Source organism: Rhinopithecus bieti, unplaced genomic scaffold (assembly GCF_001698545.2).
Source record: "Rhinopithecus bieti isolate Rb0 unplaced genomic scaffold, ASM169854v2 scaffold_13621, whole genome shotgun sequence".
Lineage (NCBI taxonomy): Eukaryota > Metazoa > Chordata > Mammalia > Primates > Cercopithecidae > Rhinopithecus > Rhinopithecus bieti.
In genome coordinates, this window is record NW_016807522.1 from 576,314 (window position 1) to 597,901 (window position 21,588).

Sequence of the window (21,588 nt, forward strand, 5' to 3'; positions counted from 1 at the left end):
TAATCTTCTCCCTTCCCGGATATTAGAAACAATATCACAAAAGGGATGTACACTCTCAGCGATATTGAAAGTCATATATTCGTCTCCTTCCCTGGATATTATGAAGAATATCACAGAGTGGGTGTACACTTTCTGTGATATTGAGAGTAATGTCATCCTCTCTCATCCTGAATATTACGAACAATATCACATGGAGGATGTACATCCCTTGTGATACTGGGAGTAATATCCTCCTCTCTCCCCCTTGATATTAGGAACAATATCACGGAGGGGCGGTGTACACACCCTGCTATATCAGGACTAATGTCATTTCTCCGCCCCATCATAGCAACAATATATGAAAGTGCACACCCCCTGCGATACTGGGGGTAATATCATCCTCTCCCGCCCTGGATATTAGGAACAATATCACAGGGCATTGTACACCACCTGCGATATTAGGAACAATATAATACTGTCCCCTTCTGTATATTAGGAACAATATCATAGGGGGTTGTAGACCCCCTGCAATATTGAGATCAATATTATCCCCTTCTCCGCTGTATATTAGGAACCACATCACAGGGCGTGTGTACACTCCCTGCCATATTCTGAGTAATATCATCCTCTCCCCCTATGGATATTAGGAACAATATCATAGGCGTGGGTACACCCCCTGCAATATTAAGACTAATATCCTCTCCCTCCCTGGATGTTAGAAACAGTATCACAGGGGGAATGTAAACCACCTGCGATATTTGCAGTAATATCATACTCTCCCCACATGTATATTCAGAACAATAACACATGGGATTTATACATCCCGTGCAATATTGAAAGTAGTATCATCCTCTTTCTGTCTGGATATTAAAAAGAATGTCAGAGGGGGGTGTACACCCCCTGTATATTGGGAGTAATTTTATCTTCTCTCCTTTTAAATATTAAAAACAATATCACCGGGAAGGTTTACTCCCTCTGTGATATTGAAAGTAAAATCATCCTCTAACCCCTGGGTATTAGAAACAATATTATGGGGAGGGTGTACATCTTCTAAGATATTGGGAGTAATATTATTTTCTCCCCTCCTGGATATTAGAAACAATATCACTGGGAGGCTGTACATACGCAGCAATATTGAAAATAGTATTATCATAACCCTCACTGGATATTAAGAACAATGTCACTGCGGGATTGTACACCCCCTGCGATATTGAAAGTTATATCATCCTCTCTTCCACTGGATATTAGGAACAATATCACAGAGAGTGTGTACACCCCCTGTGATATTGAAAGTAATATCATCCTCTCCCTCCCTGAATGTTAGTACCAGTATCTCAGGAGGTTATACACCCTTTGCGATATTGGAAGTAATATTATCCTCTTCTACCCTGGATATTAGGAACAATATCACAGGGTGGGGTACACCTCCTGTGATATTAACAATAATATCATCCTCTCCTCCCCTGGATATTAGAAACAATATCACAGTGATGTGCAAACCCCTGTGATATTGAAAATAACATCATCATCTTTTCCTCTGGATGTTAGGAACAATATCACACAGGGGTTACACCGCCTGCGATATTGGGAGTAATATCATTCTCTCAACCCCTGGATATTAGGAACAACTTCACAGGGGGAGTGTACACCCCCTGCAATACCGGGAGTAATATACCCCTCTCTCCCTCTGAATATTAGAAACAATGTCACAGGGGATACTGACAGTAGTATCATCCTCTCTCCTCCGGATATTAGAAATAATATCATAGAACGGGTGTACACCCACTGGAATATTGGAAGTAATACCATTTTCTCCCCTGGATATCAGAAAAAATATCACAGAACCAGTGAATTCGCCTTGCAATGTTGACAGTAATATGATTCTCTCTTTTCCTGGATATTAGGAACAATATCACAAGGGGGTGTACATGCCCTGTGATACTGGAAATAGTATCATCCTCTCACTTCCTGAACATTACGAACAACATTACAGGGCGAATGTACACCCTCTGTGATATTGGGATTAACATTTTTCTTTCTCCTCCTGGATATTAGAAACAATATCACAGAGGGGGTGTACCCCCTTGCAATATTGGAAATAGTATCATCCTCTTTCGGTCTGGATATTAGAGACAATATCTCAATGGGTGTGCACACCCCTTCAATTTTGGAAGGAATGTCACCTCTTCTCTCCTGGATATTAGGAACAATATCACAAAGGGGATGTACACACCCTGCGACATTGGGAGTAATATCATCCTTTTTCCTCCTTGATATTGGAAACAATATCCCAGTGGGGTGTACACCCCCTGCAATATTGGGAGTAATATCATCCTCTCCATTGCCGGATATTGGCAACAATGTCACAGGGTGGATGTGCACCCCCTGTGATATTAGGAGTAATATTCTTTCTTCCCATGAGTTTTAAGAACAATATCATGAGGGGAGTGTACATGCCCTGCAATATTGGGAGTAATATTATCTTCTTACCCCCTGGATATTAGGAACAATATTACAGCGGGGTGTACACCCCTTGTGATACTTGGAGACATATCCTCTCCCCTCCTGGATTTTTTTTTTTTTTTTGAGACGGAGTCTCGCTCTATCGCCCAGGCTGGAGTGCAGTGGCCGGATCTCAGCTCACCGCAAGCTCCGCCTCCCGGGTTTATGCCGTTCTCCTGCCTCAGCCTCCCGAGTAGCTGGGACTCCTCCTGGATATTTTGAACAATATGATAGGTGGTGTACACCCCCTGCCATATTGGGAGGAATGTCATTTTCTCCTTTCCCGGATATTACGAACAATATCACAGTGGGGTGTACACTCCACCCTCTCCCTAAATATTATGAACAATGTACACCCACTCTGATATTGCAAGTAATATCATCCTCTCCCATTCTGAATATCACAAACAATATTACAAGGGGGTGTAACATTCCCTGCAATACCGAAATTAATATCATCCACTTCCCCCCAGATATTATGAATAATATCCGGAGGGATGTACACCCCATGCGATATTAAGAGTAACATCAGCCTCTTTCTTCTGGATGTTACAAACAATATCACAGGAGGGTGTACACTCCCTGAGACATTAAGAGTAATAACATCATTTTTTTCCTCTGGGTATTTGGAACTATGTCACAGGTGGTGTACACACTTTGCGGTATTGGGAGAGATGTCATCCCCTCCCCCCCTTAATATTATGAACAGTATTCAAAGGTGTACATCACCTGTGATAGTAGAAGTAATGTTATCGTCTTTACTTCTGGATATTATGATCAATATCACAGGGGGATGTACGCCTACTTTGATATTGGGAGTAATATCATTCTCTCCCTTCCCGAATATTGTGAACAATATCACAGTGTGGTATACACCCCCTGTAATATTGGGAGTAATATCTTTCTTTCCACTCATGAATATTAGAAACAATATTACAGAGGGAGTGTACACCCCCTGTGATTTTGGAAGTAATATCATCCTCTCCTCTTCTGAATATTAGGAACAATATCAAAGGGGGGTATACATCCCCTGAGATATTGGGAGTAATAGTATCCCAATGTTTGTATGGATATTACAAACAATGTCACGGGGGAGTGTACACCTCCTGTGATATTGGGAGCAATATTTTCTGTCACTCTGGATATTATAAATAATATCAGAGGAATGTGTACACCACCTGTGATATTGAAAGTAATATTATCCTTTTCCCCTCTGAATATTATGAACAATGCCAGAGGGAATTGCGATATTGAGAGTTATGTCATCCTCTTTCCCCTAGGATATTATGAACCATATCACAGGGTGGTGTATATCTTCTGCGAGATTGAGAGTAATATCCTCTCTTCTTCTGGATATTACGAACAATATCACAGGGATTGTACAGTTTTTGTGATATTGTTAGTAACATCATCCTCTCCCCTTCTTAATATTATGACAATATCACAAAAAGGTGTACACCCCCTGCAATATTGGGAGTAATATCATCCTCTCTACTCCTGTAATATCAAAATATTTTTTGATATTACAAACAATATCACCGGGGGTGTGTACACTTCCTCTTCTCCCCTGGATATTATGAACAGCATCACAGAGTGATGTACACACCCTGCGATATTGGGAATAATATAATCGTCTCTTCCCCTGAATATTACAAACAATAAAACAAGGGGGTGTACACCCCCTGCCATATTAGGAGTAATATCATCCTCTCCCCATCTGGATATTATGAAGAATATCAGAGGACGGTGTACACCTTCTGCGATATTGGTAATAATATCATCCTCTCCCCTTCTGGATATTAGGAACAATATCATAGGGGGGTGTACACCCACTGTGATATTTGGAGTAGTATCACCCTCTCTTTCCCTAAATATTATGAACAATGTCACAGGGGAGTTTTCACCCCTTGCGATATTGGGAGTAATATTATCCTCTCTTCCCCTGGATATTATGAACAATATCACAAATGGGTATACACCCTTTGTGATATAGGGAGTAATATCATTCTCTTTTTCCTTGGTTATTATGAACAATATCACATAGGGGTGTAAACCTTCTGCAATATTAGAGTAATATCATCCTCTCCTTTCCTGGATATTACAAAAAATATCACAGGAGTTCTACACTCCCTGTGATATTGGTAGTAATATCATCTTCTCCTTCCCTGGATATTATGAACAATATCACAGAATGGTGTAAACCTTCTGCGATATTGGGAGTAATATCATCCTCTCTTTCCCTAGATATTACAAAAAATATCACAGGAGGGTGAACACCCTCCCCGATAGGGCAAGCTATATCACCGTCTCCCCTCTTGGATATTATGAGCCATATCAAAGAAGGGAGTATACCCCCCGCGATATTGGGAGCAATTTCACCCTTTTCTTTCCTGGATATTACCAATCACATCACAGGGGGTTTACACCCTCTGTGATATGGGGAGCAATATCACTTTCTCCTCCCCTGGATATTTCAAACCATATAACAATAAGGTGTACACCTTCCTTGATATAAGGAGCAATATCATCCTCTCCACTCCTGGATATTACAAACCATATTACATGGGGGTGTACGCTGTCCGCGGTATGGGGAGCAATATTACCTTTTTCTTCCCTGGATATAACGAACCATATCACAGAAGGGTGTACATCCCCCGCAATATGGGGGTAAATATCACCCTCTCCCCCCTGGATATTACAAACCATAACACAGGGGGGTGTACACACAGAATATTTACGATATCACAGCAGGGGTGTACACCCTTTGTGATATTAGGAGTAATATCATTCCCTCCCGTTCTGGATATTAGGAACGATATCACAGTGGGGGTGTACATGCCCTGTGATACTAGGAGTAATATCATTCTCTCCCCACCCCCCAATAGTAGGAACAATATCAAACGGGGGTTTCCACCTTCTGTGATTTTGCGACTAATAATCTCTCCCCACTGGGTATTAGGAAAACATCACGGGGGAGGTGTACAACTTCTGTGATACAGAAAATAATATCATCCTCTCCTCCTCTGAATATTGGGAACAATATCACAGGGGGAGTGTACACCTCCTGCGATATTGGGAGTAATATCATCCTCTTTTTTCCAGAATATTAGGAAGAATATCACAGGGAAAGTTATGCCTGTAATCCCAGGACTTTGGGAGGCCGAGGCAGGTGGATTATTTGAAGTCAGAAATTCAAGACCAGCCCAACGAACATGGTGAAACCGTGTCTCTACTAAAAATACAAAAATTAGCCGGGCGTGGTGACAGGCGCCTGTAATCCCAGCTACTCCAGAGGGTGAGGCAGGAGAATTGCGCGAACCTGGGAGGCAAAGGCTGCAGTGAGCCGAGATTGTGCCGTTGAACTCCAGCCTGGGTGACAGAACAAGACTCCGTCTCAAAAAAAAAAATCACAGAGTGGGTGTACACACCATTTGAAATTGGGAGTAATATCATCCTCTTTTCCCCTGAATATTAGGAGCCACATAACAGGAAGCGTGTACATCCCCTGCGATATTGAAAGTAATATCATCCTCTTTTTTCATGGATATTAGGAACAATATCACAAAGGTGGTGTACACCCCCTTTGATACTGGGAGTAATATCATCCTCTCCCCCCATGGACATTAGGAAAAATATCATAGGGTTGGTGTACACCCCTTGCGATATTTGGAGAAATATCATCGTCTCCCCAACCTGGATATTAGGAACAATATCACAGAAGGGAGGACACCCCCTGGAATATTCACAGTAATATCATCATTTCATTTCCTGGATATTAGGAACAATATCACAAGGGGGTGTAAATCCCCTGTGATATTGGGAGTAATATTATCCGCTTCCCCCTGGATATTAGGAACAACATCACAAGAGGGGTGTACACCCTTTGTGATTTTGGGAGTAATATCATCCTCTCCCACCCTGGATATTAGGAACAATATCACAGGGAGGGTGTACATCCCCCTGAGATATTGAGAGTAATATCATCCTTTCCCCCATGGGAATTAGGAACAATATCACGACAGTTGTGTACACCCCCTGTGATACTGGGAATAATACTATTTCACCTCCCCCGGATGTTAGGAACAATATCACAAGAGGAGGGTGTACAACCCCTGCGATATTGAGAGTAATATCATCCTTCCGTTTCCTGGATATTAGAAACAATATCACGGGCGGGGGACGCTCCCTTTGATATTAAAGGTAATATCATTCTGTTTCTTCCTGGATATTAGGAACAATATCACAGGTTGAATGTACACCCCTTGCAATATTGGGAGTAATATCATTCTCTTCTTTTCTGGATATTAGGAACAATATCACGGGGGCGGGTGTACACCTTCTGCAATAGTGGTAGTAATATCATCTTTTTCCCTAGATATTAGCCACAATGTAACAAGGAAGGTGTACACCTACTGTGATGTTGAAAATAATATTATTCTCTCCTTTTCTAGATATTACGAACAATATTACAGGGAAGGTGTACATCCCCTGTGACACTAGGAGTAATATCATCCTCTCCCATCCAGGATATTAGGAACAACATCACAGGTGGGGTGTAAATCTCCTGCGATATTGGAAGTAATATCATCCTCTCCCTTCCTAGATATCAGAAACAATATAACAGGAAGGGTGTACACCTCATGCGATATTGGGAGTAATATCATCCTCTCTCCCTCTGGATATTATGAGGAACATCCCAGAGGGTTTACATACAGGGTGTTTAAGATATTGAGAGTAATATCATCCTCTCCATAACTGGATCTTTTGAGCAATATCACAGAAGGGTGTACACTTCCTGTGACATTGAGAGTAATATTATTCTTCCCCTTACAGATATTACAAATAATATCACAGGTTGGTGTACACTCTGTGATATTGGGAGTAATATCATTCTTTCCCCCCCCCCCGGATATTATAAACAATATTACAGTGGGGTGTACACTCCCTGTGATATTAAGAGTAATATCATCTCCCCTCCTGTGTATTAGGAACATTATCACAGAGGGGCACGTCCCCTGAGATATTAGGAGTAATACAATTCTCCCCCTACCAGATATTATAAAAAATATCACAGAGGCTGTACACTCAGGGTGTTTAGAGTATTGGGAATAATATCATCCTCTCCCTCTCCCTGGATATTATAATGAAGAGATAACATCCATTACTGCTGCTACAGTGGAGGTACAACTGATGGTGTTCGCATTAGTTTCCTGTCATCTGCCATCATCCCTCTGGATTTTGAAGATACCAGACTGGTGAATTCCATGAAAGAGATGACCAGACCAACAGCACTGGTCCTTGAGTTTTTGATGGTGGTGATCATCTCTGCCATCTATATACAGGAAATAATTTGCCTTGGGAGTTGATACTGATTTTTATTGATTATATTGTCTTGGGTGAGCATTGACAGATTTAGGCTTCCCATCTGCAATTGTTTTTTTCCTAGAATTATAAGTCATATCTCACAGGCCACAGAAACACTGTATTTTTGCCTTTTCTAAGTCTATGACTCCTGATTGTACATGAGATCCTGGGAACATAACTATAGAGGAGAGAGGTTCATGAACAGAGTGCACTCACTTAGAGGCAGAAGTTGGCAAGGAATACATCAGTTTCCTGACCATCGCCCTAGGCCATTACTCTAACAGGGGTCATGGTGATCTTTCCAAACCATGGGTTTTATGCCAACAAGACCTTCATGGCCAAGAGCTTCTGAAAGATAACAATACTCACCTTTGTCCAGTGCTCATTTACTTAAGCAAATGATTGTAGGTCTTTTCCAAGGGAAACTGGAGAATCCCAAAGTTGTAAGCTTCCCTTGGTTTTGCATGAACCTGCCTCATGAGAACCCAGTCTCTTTGAGTTAGGCCTTCTTGTGTGAGAACTGTCTCAGGTTTTAACTGGATGAAGTATGATGACTTTATATGAGGGCTGCTGACATCTGCTTTCTGTTCATCTTGATGACTTCTATTTCCTGTTAGTGAAGGGACATAGTTGTCTGTCATTTGTATCTGTTGTCCCTAATGAAACATATTCTAAGAGGTAAGTGCTAGATATTGCAAAGCAGTCCTCCCCGATGCACTCTAGCACTGGTGCCAGCTTCTTATACCCACCTTGCATTGATGGCAAAGTGCTGGCCTCTGCCATTCCCACATCTTCTCACCACTTCGGTGCTATGAATGGAGCCCATCTCTGTAACAGTGTGGCCTGCTTTAAGCTCTGACCTATGAAGAATGTCCAGCACTTGCATCTCAGCGATGCTGGTGTCCCTCTCACTGGTCATAGGCAGTCTTTTTTTTTTTTTTTTTGAGATGATGTTTTGGTATTGTTGCCCATGCTGGAGTTTAGTAGTGCGATTGGGGCTCACTGCCACCTCCGCCTCCCAAGTTCAAGTGATTCTCCTGCCTCAGTCTCCGGAGTAGCTGTGATTACAGGCATCTGGTACAACAGTTGTCTTTTCTTTCTTTTTTTTTTTTTTTTTTTTTTTTTTTTTGGATTTTTAGTAGAGACAGGGTTTCACTATGTTGGCCAGGCTGGTCTCAAACTCCTGACCTCAGGTGATCCACCCACTTTGAATTCCCAAAGTGCTGGAATTATAGGCATGAGCCACCCTGCCTGGCCAGTGTGGGTAGTCTTAAGGATCATAGTCAGCTCCTGGTTCTTCTTCTATACTAGAAGATATAGAAGGCAATCCAGGATGCCACTGATTGAGTTAGGATCTGTGTCCCCAGTCACACCTCATGTGAAACTGTAATCCCCAATGGTGGAGGTGGGGCTGGTTGGACTGGTGAGAATTGAGAGGATCATGGGGGTGGATATTTCATGAATAATTTAGCACCATACTGTAGGTGCTGCCTGGCGATAGAGTTCTAAAAATATCTGGTTGTTTGAAAGTGTGTAGCACCTTTCCTACCACTTTCTCCAGCTCAGGCCATGGAAGATGAGCCTGATTCCCTTGTACTTTTTGCCATTACTCTAAGTTTTCTGACGCCTCCCCAGAAGTTGAGGTGATGGCCAGCATCATGATTTCTGTACAGCCTGTGGAACCATGAGCCAATTAAACCTGAGTTTTTATAAATAATTACCCAGTCTCAGGTAACTATAGCGATGCGTGAACAGACTAATACATGCACTTCTGAACCATGTTATTCTTTACCCCAAAGCTATACATCCGTGCAATTCTGTTTTGATCCTAACCACGCGCAGTGAGCCACACTCCTCTGGTTCTGGGCACATTTTTCCACCAGCCTAACCTCACATCCAACGCTAGCCCCAATTTCGCGATCTCAAGCCACTCACACTACTCTAAAACTTGCCGCAAATTCAAAAGCTCTCATCATTCTTAGGATGACTATTCAGTCAGCATCACTCATGGAACTAAAAAAAATCACTGGGGTGGGGATCAGATCCCAGCATTTATGGAGTGACTACAGTCCAGAAATGTGAAGAAAACTGAGGAGGGGACCCTGAGGACTTGAAAGGCCTTGCCGAGTGTGGAGCCCTGAAGTGCACAGATCACTTTTTTGTCCCTTGGGGCCTGGGAACCCTGCGGAGTGCGGGGTCTCTAGAGCAGAATCCATGAGGCTGGGGAGGTGGATTTCAGGCCAGAAACCTTCAGGGACCTGGAGTCCCCAAACATGCTAAAAACAGGGGTAGGGGCACAGATCCGAAAGATTTTGGAGTACTTGGAGGCCAGTAGAGAAACGTGAAGGTGGCAGCGTGGAGTGCTCAGAAGATGGCGGAGACGGCGGAGCCTGAAAAATCCAGAAAAAGAGGCAGGGACAGGGGATGGGGACTCAGAAGCATTCACAGTGCACAGGGCCCCTCCAAGGCCGCTTTCACACTGCCAGGGCTTCCTCTACAGCTGCAGAGCTGCACTTTTCCTCTGTCCCAACAAAAATATGTCCCTTGAAGGTCTCATCCCCCATGGACTGGATCTGGGCCTCATTTATTCAGGGGTCTCAGTCCTCAAGGAGGCCATTGTCACTCTGCTTCCTGATAGAGTCGTCTTAAATTAGTAAATGCCCCTCAAGGCACCCACGGTTTGTCCTTATTCCTCCCTGAATCTTCTCCTTCTGAGGGAGGAAGTTCTCAAACACCCCCAGAATTTACTTACTGAATTTCACCCTCTGAAACCTCCTCCTTCCCTAGACCCAGTCCAGCTCCTCATCCTCAGCCCCCCAGACCCCATGGAGGTGTCCCCTGCAATGGGTTTTTTTCTAGCTTGACGGCCTCCCCTTCTCAGCGCACAACCCAGAGACTCACCCTGTCTTGAGCAGCGAGCCACCGCATAAACAACCATGAGACCTCATTCCAGCCAAATAACACTTTATTTTTGTAGTTTCGATGCTTTTGTTTCTCTGGGGAAAGACAGGAGCTCCGGAGAGAACGGTCATCAAAATTTCCTGGTGGTTGTTTAAACACCGCAGCCAAGTAGTTCAAAAGACTCTTCCGGATCACCCTCTTCATCCTAAAATTAAAGGAAACATGCAGGACTCATTTTCTGATAAGGTTTCCGACAATTGTGCAAATATCGTGCTATATTTATGAACGGAAAATAAACCTGAATGACCTGTGCCACTGGTCGATGCATCATCTTCTTCAGGAAATGTAAGATGATGTTTGGAAGTGTTTCAGAAGCAAGGGAAGCTGTTTTGTTGAACACATAGGAGAGCATCATCTTGATTAGAAGCGTCAACCCAGCGATTGAGAGTCTCGTTACTAGTTTTGAGACATATGTCCCTAATGGGTCAGCAAACCATTTTTTTATCACATCCATCAGAAAATCGACCACTTTCATGGCCCTTTTCCTTATACGTGAAGTAAATGAGCCCATGAAAAGTGTAATGAGCTTCTGTTGGGTTCAGGTAAAGATATATAATGGCGTCATTCCTGGAGAGTGGGGCCATTTTACAGAAGGTGAGGTGGAAGGGGGGGGCCAAGATGGCCAATTAGAAGTGGCCATTTTGTAGGTGACGTGGAGGAAGTGGCCGAGATGGCCAATTAGAAGTGGTCTTTTTGCAGACGGTGCCATGGAGTGGGTGGCCAAGATGGCCAATAAGAAGCGGCTGCCTTCCCCCAAATGAAAATCGCAGCGAATTTCACCGTAAGCGCCTGAACTGAAATATTCGGGTTCTCACATTGGGACTGACTAGGCAAACAACTTGACTCAGGAGAACAAAGAAAACGGGGGTGGGTGATGAACCATGCCATATCAGAACAGAGCCAAAGGAACTTTCTCACACAGCCAAGGGAAGCAGTGAGTGTGTGACCCCGCCCCAGAAGCCATGTTTTTCCCATGGATCTTTGCAAGGAATCTGGAGATTCTCTCGTGACCTGACGTCACAGGGGCCTTGGGTCTAGTACACAGGGCTGTGTGGAGTGTTGGCAGAGCAGTCGCTCAGACAGACTCAGACCCAGGAGGTTTACACAATCCAGCCTTGAGAAACCCGGAAAGGTGGGAGTTCCGTTGGTACATTCCCCCAGGAAGGGGGCTGAATTCAGGTGTCATAGGAGTCCTTAAGAAGTTATTTTAGGCAGGCAGGGAGAAAAAGGGGTCCATAGGAAGTTTTGTTTCTTTTTAAGCAGCTCCAGAAATGGGTCTTGTCTAGCAGGAAAGCCCGGCTTTTAGAGTTCTCCGGTAACTTTGATCTGCAAATTCCGGCCATTAGAAACTGAATCCAGCCAAACATAGTGATTCCCGCCCTTTTCTGGCCCTTGCCCCCACCTGTGCCTGGCAATATAGCCATCCCCACATATCCCCATGTGTTTAGGAAATCAGGGTGCCTGGAAAGTGCCTATTCAAAGGATAGGGTGGGAGGGCCAGTTTTTTCGTGGGCTACATAAATGACATGCCTGGTCAAACCAATCCCCTGAACCCTATGCAAATCAGACACCACCGCTTCCAGTTTCTTCATATAACTCATTGGTATCCACAGCACTCTGGGTTTCCTCTTTCGGCTTTGGAGCCCCCCTCCCTCTATCTCAGTATGGGGAGCTCTTCCTTCTTTCTTGCCTATTAAACTGCATGACTAAATTCAGTGTTGATGGAAAGTATCTCAAAATAATAACAGCTATTTATGACAAACCCACAGCCAATATCATACTGAATGGGCAAAAACTGGAAGCATTCCCTTTGAAAACTGGCATAAGACAGGGATGCTCTCTCTCACCACTCTTATTCAACACAGTGTTGGAAGTTCTGGCTAGGGCAATCAGGCAAGAGAAAGAAATAAAGGGTATTCAGTTAGGAAAAGAAGAAGTCAAATTGTCCCTGTTTGCAGATGACATGATTGTATATTTAGAAAACCCCATTGTCTCAGCCCAAAATCTCCTTAAGCTGATAAGCAACTTCAGCAAAGTCTCAGGATACAAAATTAATGTGCAAAAATCACAAGCATTCTTATACACCAGTAACAGACAAGCAGAGAGCCAAATCAGGAATGAACTTCCATTCACAATTGCTTCAAAGAGAATAAAATACCTAGGAATCCAACTTACAAGGGATGTAAAGGACCTCTTCAAGGAGAACTACAAACCACTGCTCAGTGAAATCAAAGAGGACACAAACAAATGGAAGAACATACCATGCTCATGGATAGGAAGAATCAATATCGTGAAAATGGCCATACTGCCCAAGGTTATTTATAGATTCAATGCCATCCCCATCAAGCTACCAATGAGTTTCTTCACAGAATTGGAAAAAACTGCTTTAAAGTTCATATGGAACCAAAAAAGAGCCCGCATTGCCAAGACAATCCTAAGTCAAAAGGACAAAGCTGGAGGCGTCACGCTACCTGACTTCAAACTATACTACAAGGCTACAGTAACCAAAACAGCATGGTACTGGTACCAAAACAGAGATATAGACCAATGGAACAGAACAGAGTCCTCAGAAATAATACCACACATCTACAGCCATCTGATCTTTGACAAACCTGAGAGAAACAAGAAATGGGGAAAGGATTCCCTATTTAATAAATGGTGCTGGGAAAATTGGCTAGCCATAAGTAGAAAGCTGAAACTGGATCCTTTCCTTACTCCTTATACGAAGATTAATTCAAGATGGATTAGAGACTTAAATGTTAGACCTAATACCATAAAAACCCTAGAAGAAAATCTAGGTAGTACCATTCAGGACATAGGCATGGGCAAGGACTTCATGTCTAAAACACCAAAAGCAACGGCAGCAAAAGCCAAAATTGACAAATGGGATCTAATTAAACTAAAGAGCTTCTGCACAGCAAAAGAAACTACCATCAGAGTGAACAGGCAACCTACAGAATGGGAGAAAATTTTTGCAATCTACTCATCTGACAAAGGGCTAATATCCAGAATCTACAAAGAACTCAAACAAATATACAAGAAAAAAACAAACAACCCCATCAAAAAGTGGGCAAAGGATATGAACAGACATTTCTCAAAAGAAGACATTCATACAGCCAACAGACACATGAAAAAATGCTCATCATCACTGGCCATCAGAGAAATGCAAATCAAAACCACAATGAGATACCATCTCACACCAGTTAGAATGGCAATCATTAAAAAGTCAGGAAACAACAGGTGCTGGAGAGGATGTGGAGAAATAGGAACACTTTTACACTGTTTGGACTGTAATCTAGTTCAACCATTGGGGAAAACAGTGTGGCGATTCCTCAAGAATATAGAACTAGAAATACTATTTGACCCAGTCATCCCATTACTGGGAATATACCCAAAGGATTATAAGTCACGCTGCTGTAAAGACACATGCACACGTATGTTTATTGTGGCACTATTCACAATAGCAAAGACTTGGAATCAACCCAAATGTCCATCAGTGACAGACTGGATTAAGAAAATGTGGCACATATACACCATGGAATACTATGCAGCCATAAAAAAGGATGAATTTGTGTCCTTTGTCGGGACATGGATGCAACTGGAAACCATCATTCTCAGCAAACTATCACAAGAACAGAAAACCAAACACCACATGTTCTCACTCATAGGTGGGAATTGAACAATGAGATCACTTGGACACAGGAAGGGGAGCATCACACACCAGGTCCTATTGTGGGGAGGGGGGAGGAATAGTATTAGGAGATATACCTAATGTAAATAATGAGTTAATGGGTGCAGCACACCAACATGGCACGTGTATATATATGTAACAAACCTGCACGTTGTGCACATGTACCCTAGAACTTAAAGTATAATGATAAAAAAAAAAACCACTGTACATGTGTTTGTGTCATTTTCTCCAATTCGGTGTGAGACATGAGCCCTGGTGGTCCTCCACTCATCACAGCCATATCACAGGGAGCCAGAGAGCTTCATCCTGTGGTTCCCACCTTCACAGCACTTCTCAAGTCCCACTGGCTTGGAATGCCAACCAAGCAGTGGCAAGATACCAAGCCAAGTGCCTGAGACTACCGAGTTCTGGATGGTTGGGGCGGCCACCATCTCTGTTTCCATGGACTCAGACAATCTAGCCTTCGGGGTCCAGGGAGTCCAGCTGGTCTGGAGCAGGAGGGGTCCCCCACAAGGCAGCATTCCTTCTGTGCCTGATAGTGGCCAGACTGTTTCTTTAAATTTGACCTTGATTCATCCCTCCTCACTGGGAAGGTCCTCCCTGTTGGAATTTCAGGAACTCCAGCCAGGGTTATAGGGTTGGTGGGAAGCCTAATCTCTTTCTGGGTTGGAGGTCCTCCAGGGATGGGCAGCTGCCATCTTTGTAATTGTGGACTCAGCCTTTTCATCTGAAGCAAAGGAACAAATCTGGGAGAGTCACATTTCCTAACTTTAAAATATATTACAAAGCCATAGTCACCAATACAGCATGGTACAAGTATAAATGTAGACACACAGATTGATGTAACAGACGAGAGAACCCAAAATGAAAGCCACACAATTATAGGCAACTGATCTTTGACAAAGTTGACAAGAATATACACTGGGGAAAGCACACCCTCTTCAGTAATTGGTACTAGGACAATTGCATTGTCATATGCAGAAGAATAAATCTGAACTCCTATTTCTTACCATGTTTACAAAAATCAATTTAAAGTGAATTGCAGACTTTAATGTATGTACTGAAATGGTAAAAATATGAGAAGAAACTTAGGGAAAACTCTTCTGGTAATTGTCTAGTAAAGAGTTCATGAGTAAGACTTTAAAAGTGCAGGCAACAAAACAAAAAATAGACCAATGGAAATTTAAACCAAACTAAAAGTTTTAATTAAATTCAAAAGTCATACACCATTTTTCTATCTCATCCCTAAGAAAATGGACCATGTCATCCACTAGCATCTCCATGGCACGTTCATTATAGGTGAAGTAAGTGAGTCCATGATAAGTGAAATGAGCCTTCTATTTTTTCAGGTGAAGTTAAGTAATGGATATTCCTGGAGAGGCAGGCATTTTATAGAAAGTGACTGGAAGGGGACAGGCCAAGATGGCCAGTTAGAAGCAGCTGCCTTCCACCAAATGAAAAGTGTGGTGAATTCAGCACCTCGAACTGAAATATCCAGATTCCTACACTGGGACTGACTAGGCAAACTAGTTGACCCAGGAAAAGAAACAAAGGGGGTGGGTGATGATGCACCTGGTATCTGCACAGAGCAAAAGAAACCTTCACCTACAGCCAAGAGAAGCAGCGAGTGAGTGCCCCTACTTGCAAACCATGCTTCTCCCATGCATCTTTGCAACACATGGATCAGGAGATCCTCACATTAGCTCATGCCATAAGGGTCTGTCTTGGGACAGATACACAAAGCCATGTCGAATGTTGGCAGAGCAGCCACTCAGACGTTCAGAGAGACGCAGGAGTTTTATATACTCTGGCCTTGGAAAGCCGGGCAAGGCCGGAGTTCCATCTGTACATTCCCTTAGGAAAGGAGCTGGATCCAGGGAGCCAAGCAGCCTCATTCTGTGGGCCCCACTTTCATGGCACCTCTCAAGTTAAGACCCACTGGCTTGGAATACCAGCCAACCAGTGGCAATAGGCTGGAGACTGCCTGAGACTACAGTTTTCTGGGGAGGTAAGGGCAGCTTCCATTTCTGTGTTTCCAAGGACTCCAGGGAGTCCGGGTGGTCTGGTCCCCCACAAGGTAGCACAGCTGCTGTGCCTGATTGTGACCAGAGAGATTCCTTAAGTGGGACCCTGATTCATCCCTCCTCACTGGGTAGAGCCTCCCTTTGGGTATTTCAGGAATTCCAGACGTGGTTATATGCTCAGTGGGAATCATGATCTTTTTCTGGAAGGAGCCCCTGCGAGGAGGGGCAGCCTCATCTCTGCAGTTGTCAACTCAGCCTTTCTGAAGCAAATAAACACAGCTGGGAGCATCACATTTCTTGACTTCAAACTATATTACAAAGCCATCATCACCAATACAGCATGGTAGTAGTATAAAAATAGACACACAGATTGATGTAACAAACTAGAAAGCCCAGGAAGAAAGCCACACATTTATAGCCAAATGATCTTTGACAAAGCTGATAAGAATATACATTGGGGAAAGTAGACCGTTTTCAATAATTGGTGCTGGTACAATTGATTTGTCATATGCAGAAGAATAAAACTGGACTCCTCTTTCTCACAATATTTACAAAAATCAATAGAAGATGAATTATAGACTTAAATATATATACTGAAATAATAAAAATATGAGAAGAAACCTAGAGAAAATTCTTCTGGTTATTGTCTAGTAAAGAGTTCAAGAGTAAGACTTCAAAAGTAAAGGCAACAAAGCTGAAAATAGACCAATGCAAATTTAAACCAAACTGAACATTTTAATTCTATAAATTCAAAAGCTTTACTGAAACAAAAAGCTGCTGCACAGCCAAAGAAATAATCCTCTCAACAGAGTGAACAGACCAACTGCAGAATGGGATAAATTATTTGTAAACTTTTCCTTTGACAAAGGACTAATACCCAGAGTAAACAAAGATCTCAACTACAACAGAAAATTCCAAAGAATACCATTAAAAAGTGGGCAAAGGACACAAAGAAACATTTTTAAATTTTTTATTTTATTTATTTATTCTTTTTTTTGAGACAGGTGTTGCTGTATTATCCACGCTGCAGTGCAGTGCCATCATCTTGGTTCACTGCAACCTGTGCCTACGGGGTTCAAGCAACTCGCACCACAGGCACGAGCCACAGCATGTGGCTGATTTTTTGTATTTTTAGTAAAGACGGTCTTTTGCCATGCTGGCCAGGCTGATCTCTACCTCTTTGCCTCAAGTGATCCATTGGCCTCAGCCTCCCAAAGTTCTGGGGTTACAGGTGTACATAACCGCTCCTGGACAGGAGTCAGTTTTTAAAAGAGCACATACAAATGGCCAAAAGGTATTTCAAAAAAATGTTCCAAACCATGAATCGACAGCGAAATGCTCATTAAAACCACAATGAGGCCAGGTACACTGCCTCACACCTGTAATTCCAGCACTTTGGGAGGCTGAGACAGGTGGATCACTAGCTCAAGATCATCCTGGCCAACATGGTGAAACCCTGTCTTTACTAAAAATACAAAAAAATTAGCCGGGCACAGTGGCACACGCCTATAGTCCCAGCTACTCAGGAGGCTGAGGCAATAGAATCACTTGAACCCGGGAGGGGGAGGTTGCAGCAAGCCGAGATGACACCACTGCACTTGAGTCTGTCAACACAGTGAGACTCCGTCTCAAAAATATCAACAACCACCACAATGAGATATCTTACTCCAGTCAGAATGGTTATTATTAAAAAGACAAAAACATAACAAATGTTAGTGAGAATATGGAGAAAAGGGGAAATCTTATACACTGTTGTTGGGAGTGTAAATTAGCACAGATTTTATGGCAAACACTATGGAGATTTCTGAAAGAACAAAAAATAAAACAAGCATTCAGTCCTGCAATTGCACTACTGGGTACCTACTCAAAGGAATAGATCAAAACGACAACTGCACACATATATTTGCTGCAGCATTATTTACAGTGGCAAAGACGTGGAATCACCCTACATGTCAATCAACAGAAGAATGAATAAAGAAAATGTGGTATATATACAAACCTGAATACTATTCAGTTATAAAACAGTAGAAAATCATGTTTCTTGCAGCAACCTGTAAGGAACTGGAGGTCATTATTTTGGGTAAAACAAGCCAAGCAGAAAAACCCAAATATCACATTTTTCAGGACTGGCAGGGTAGTTCACACCTGTAATTCCCATGCTTTTGAAAAACAGTAGGAGAGAATGAGAGAATTGCTTGATGACTGGGTGACAGAGTGAGACCCCCTCTCTACAAAAAATAAAAGAGAGAGAGAGAGAGATAAATCAGCTGGGAATGGAAGCTGGGACTACAGCTGCATGCCACCACACCTGGGTATTTTTTTTTTTTTTTTTGTATTTTTAGTAGAGGCTGGGTATCACCAGGTTGCCCTGGGGGGGTCTTGAACTCCTGAGCTCAGGCGATCTGCCCTCCTCGGCCTCCCAAAGTGCTGGGATTACAGGTGTGAGCCACCACGCACAGACTTCCTTCCTTCCTCCCTTCAGGTAATTGCTCAGATGCCACTTATTCTTGGAGGATATATCTGATCAACTTATAGAATTAGTGGGAACCTTATGGTTGACACTCCCTATGTCCCTCATGCGCTTTCTTTTCTTGTGGAGGACTTACAGCTATCTAAAATACAGCATGTTTCCTTCTTGACTGCCTTTCTCTTCTCCTGAGAATATCAGTTGCATGAGGCCAGTGGCTTTCTCTCTTCTTTGAGTCTCCCGTAAACACTGTTAGCATACACATAGTGTATCCTTAATGTCTCCTTGTTCAAAAGCATTTCTTGAACCTTGGGGGCAGAGGTTGCAGTGAGCTGAGACTCACTTCACTCCAGCCTGGGCATAAGAGCAAAACTTCATTTCAGCGGGAAAAACAAGATAAATTTCTTTATTTGTAAAAAATTGGACATTTGGAATCAAGTATAGCCACCTTAGTTTTTCCATGATAATTCCAGCCCTGTCAGCTTGAGGAATCATGTACGATGAGTCCTTTGGCTGGAGTCTATTGCTGTGTAATAAAATATCCCTAATTAGTAGAAAAATAACCATCATTGATTTGTGCTCACAAATTCTGTAAACTAGAGGTTCTGATGAGGAGAGTGGAGATGACTTGTCTGCGTGATCTCAGCTCACTGCAACTTTTGCCTCCCAGGTTCAAGCTTCTCCTGCCTTAGCCTCCCAAGTAAACTGGATTACAGGCACGTGCCACCATGCTTGGCTAATTTTTGTATTTTTAGTAGAGACAAGGTTTCATCGTGTTGACCAGGCTGGTCTTGAACTTCTGACCCCAGGAGATCAGGTTGTCTGAGCCTCTTAAATTGCGGGAAATACAGGTGTGCACCACTAAGCCCAGTCTTAAGTTTTTACTTATGAATAGTAACGCTGACAGTGTTCTAAATTCTCGAATTAAATGGTTAAATGGATAAAGACATAAGACCCAACTGCATGCTGCCTTAAAGAAATCTACTTCGCCTATACAGACACTGAAAGGGAAATGAAAACAAGGACATGGAAAAGGATATTTCATGAAGCTGGAAACCAAAGAAGTGCCGGAGTAGCTATACTCATATTAGATAAAATAGACTAAAACCACAGACTGTAACAACAAAAGACAAGGAGGGTCACTAGTTAATGATAAAGAGGTGAATCAGCAAGAGGATACAATAATTATTGATACCTAGGTGGCTGACAGCAGTTTTTTCAAATGTAAAAAGCAAACATTGATTGCCGCCCCAAGATGGCCGAATAGGAGCAGCTCCAGTCTACAGCTCCCATCCTGATCCATGCAGAAGATGGGTGATTACTGCATTTCCAACAGAGGTAACTGGTTCATCTCATTGGGCTGGTTGGACAGTGGGTGCAGTCAAGGACGGCTAGCTGAAGCAGGGCGGGGCATCGCCTCACCCGGGAAGCACAAGGGGTCTAGGGATTTCCCTTTCCTAGACAAGCAAAGCCGTGACAGACTGTACCAGGGAAATCCGGACACTCCCACCTTAATACTGTGCTTTTCCAATGGTCTTACCAGGAGATTATATCCTGTGCCTGACTCAGTGGGTCCCACGCCCATGGAGCCTTGCTCACTGCTAGTGCAGCAGCCTGAGATCGAACTGCAAGGTGGCAGACTGGCTGGGGGAGGGGTGTCTACCATTTCTGAGGCTTCAGTAGGAAAATAAAATGGCCTGGAAGCTCCAACTGGGTGGAGCCTACCACAGCTCAATGATGCCTGCCTGCCTCTGTAGATTCCACCTGTGGGGGCAGGGCACAGCTGAATAAAAGGCAGCAGAACCTTCTGTAGACTTTCACATCCCTGTCTGACAGCGCTGAAGAAAGCAATGACTCTCCCAGCACAGTGTTTGAGCTCTGAGAATGGATAGACTGCCTTCTCAAGTAGGTCCCTGACCCCTGTCTAACCTAAATGGGAGACACCTTCCCGTAGGGGCCAACTGACACTTCATACAGCCAGGTGCCCCTCTGAGATGAAGCTTTCAGAGGAAGAATCAGACAGCAATATTTGCTGTTCTGCAATATTTGCTGTTCTGCAGCCTCCGCTGGTGATACCCAGGCAAACAGGGTCTGGAGTGGACCTCCAGCAAACTCCAACAGACCTGCAGCTAAGGGACCTGACTGTTAGAAGGCAAACTAACATACAGAAAGGAATAGCATCAACATTAACAAAAAGGACATCCTTTCCAAAACCCCATCTGTAGGTCACCATCATCAAAGACCAAAGGTAGATGAAACCACAAAGATGGGGAGAAACCAGAGCAGAAAAGCTGAAAATTCTAAAAACCAGAGCACCCCTCCTCCTCCAAAGGATCACAGCCCTTGCCAGCAATAGAACAAAGCTGGATGGAGAATGACTTTTATGAGTTGACAAAAGTAAGCTTCAGAAAGTTTTTAATAACAAACTTCTCTGAGCTAAAGGAGGATGTTCGAACCCATGGCAAGGAAGCTAAACCTTGAAAAAAGATTAGATGAATGACTGACTAGAATAACCAGTTTAGAGAAGAATGTAAATGACCTGATGGAGCTGAAAAACACAGCACGAGAACTTCGTGAAGCATACGCAAGTATGAATAGCC

At 43.1% G+C, this 21,588-nt stretch overlaps 2 long non-coding RNA genes across 3 annotated transcripts in view; both read right to left on the minus strand.

Moving 5' to 3' along the window:
* The window catches only part of LOC108536165 (uncharacterized), a 36,707-nt gene extending 24,099 nt beyond the window's left edge, over nt 1–12,608 (minus strand). Inside the window, exons 1-3 of one of the 2 annotated variants that reach the window (XR_001887436.1) lie at nt 11,054–12,608; nt 10,747–10,951; nt 8,215–8,455 (exon numbers count right to left, since the gene is read on the minus strand). This is a non-coding gene — a long non-coding RNA (uncharacterized LOC108536165). Of the gene's footprint in view, nt 1–8,214; nt 8,456–9,053; nt 10,236–10,746; nt 10,952–11,053 lie in introns of those variants that run through there. The other variant, XR_001887435.1, reaches the window with a different exon arrangement.
* Nucleotides 12,609–18,218: 5,610 nt separating this feature from the next.
* Nucleotides 18,219–21,588, minus strand: part of LOC108536166 (uncharacterized) — a 36,573-nt gene continuing 33,203 nt past the window's right edge. The window contains exons 2-3 of the long non-coding RNA XR_001887437.1: nt 18,521–18,572; nt 18,219–18,325 (exon numbers count right to left, since the gene is read on the minus strand). This is a non-coding gene — a long non-coding RNA (uncharacterized LOC108536166). The remainder of the gene's footprint in view (nt 18,326–18,520; nt 18,573–21,588) is intronic.